This window comes from Vicia villosa, unplaced genomic scaffold (assembly GCF_029867415.1).
Source record: "Vicia villosa cultivar HV-30 ecotype Madison, WI unplaced genomic scaffold, Vvil1.0 ctg.001217F_1_1, whole genome shotgun sequence".
Lineage (NCBI taxonomy): Eukaryota > Viridiplantae > Streptophyta > Magnoliopsida > Fabales > Fabaceae > Vicia > Vicia villosa.
Genome location: NW_026705539.1, coordinates 545,001 through 547,195, shown reverse-complemented (window position 1 = coordinate 547,195; position 2,195 = coordinate 545,001).

Here is a 2,195-nt window from a genome sequence, read left to right as displayed (position 1 = left end):
GAAAGGGGAAAGCTCAAGCATGCGAAGAAAGCTCGAAGAGCTTCCCTTATATATATTATAGAAAGGGGCTTCTTTTAATATCCCAACCATCGAGAAAGTAGGGGCTTCAAAGCTAGCTTGTAGTTTAGGGGTGCGCAGGGAACCCTATACAAGAGGCTAGCGTGCAATGGCTTTCTGGGGGCTCGCTTCAAAAAGCGGAGCTTGCTGTCTACTAAACGAGCCTTCACTGCCCGCCCGGCCCCTATCTTTAATCTTAAGTCAAGTGAAGTCAAATCAATGAAGTGAACAGCCCAACCTCTTTGTTTGAAGCTTTGCTTCCCCTAATTCCAAAAAACAAGAAATAGACTTGCTACTACTATAGTTATAGTATAGGAAAAAGCTTCTCTTTGATAGCGGTCATAGGGGGGTTCAGAAAGAATCTGATCGTAGATAGAGACTAAAACCAGTGCGGGGGTAGGGGCGGATGTAGCCAAGTGGATCAAGGCAGTGGATTGTGAATCCACCACGCGCGGGTTCAATCCCCGTCGTTCGCCCATCAATCTGGAGCGGGTGGCAACATGCAAAATACCCGAGACCGGATTCGGGCTTTGGACGACCTCCGGAGGGCTCTGCTCCTCGAGCGGCAAGAATCCTACCAGGAATTCCATTCCTCTTCCGCGTCACGCCGGAGTTCCTGGTCAGCTTCTCTCCTCCAGCAGTGACAACGACAGTGACGCCATTAGGACGCCATCGTTCAGCGCGTTCCAGATTTGCCAGCCGTCGGGAAGGTTTCACGGCGTCATGAACATCGGTGCCATGGTGTTAGAGGGTTCAACACCGCTCGTACATACTAAAGTCTTAGTAGCCTGATGCTTGTGCGTGACATCGAAAAGTGCTGCACGCCCCATATAAATATTTATTTAATTTCTAAAATAAAAAGAAAATAGGCAAATCGACCGTTTCACTTAGCGTACTGAAATATCTCGCGAATTCTAAACCGGCGCTATCTTGCTGCTGCTGGATATTTTTGATCAATAGAACAGGAAGAGGAGGATTTCTAGGAAAAGCTATGACTCAGAAAGAGGATAAGATGAGACTTTACCACCGTGGAGCGGCTTTTTGCAAAAAGATGAGGGAGATGTATGAGGGTGCTGATATGAGTAACAGGGGTCTTCGAATGTCTAATTCTTTGGTCAGAATTTCGATCGTTTTATTGTTCCTGATTTTTTGCTATTTCTTAGCTCTAGTAATCGGCTTAGATTTAACTCTTTTGGGGGATAAAGTCCCTTTGGTTCAATTAGTCCGATTACTCTTCATTCGACTTTTTGGTTGGGAGGTTCCCCTAATTCTTCTTATTTGTCTTCTTTCGGGCCTCGATGAGTCTACCCTTCACATGATGGATCCAGCAGGAGGTCAACCTGCTGCCAATCCTGCAGCGGAGCAACCCTCTGACGGCGCATCGACCTCGGGCTGGAGAAGTTTCGAAGAAGGTGTTTTGTTACAATCTATGCCATCTTCAAACGAATCCAGCGAAGCGAGCGTGAATCAGCAGCCTGTGATTCCCGAACTGGAGCCTCCGCTTCTCGATGACAACAGCCGGCGGGAAGAGCTCGCTGCTCGATTGAGGGCGAATTTGTGGGGGGTAGCTTATAACGAGCGAATCCTCGACTCCTTCGTCCGGAGTCAACTGTCAATCGAAAGACACGTAGAGGCCGCACTTGTGGCGGACGGGTATTCCCCTCAAGTTGTCTTTGAAAGAAGACATACGATTCGGGGATTTATTTTCTATCCGGAGGGGCATGCGCTTAGGGAGGACACTTACGCGGGTTATCTGAGCCAAATTGCCAATTTTGGTACAAGGCAAAGCGTTCCCTATCAGCGAGTGATCCGATCCGTCCGGAACTCTCATCTCTTTTTAGATTAACGAATAGGGAGAGCAGATGCAAGCTTTTTCTTTCAATAGCCGGCCAAATGACTACAGGATCATCGGTCTACTCTACCTCAATTCACCATTTCGAACTTTATACAGAAGGTTTTTCCGTACCAGCTCCTTCTACCTATACCTCAGTTGAAGCACCTAAAGGAGAATTTGGTGTCTTTCTGGTCAGTAATGGAAGCAATCGTCCCTACCGTCGTAAAATAAGAGCACCTGGCTCTGCCCATTCACAAGGACTCGATTCTATGTCCAAACATCACATGCCAGCAGATGTGGTCAC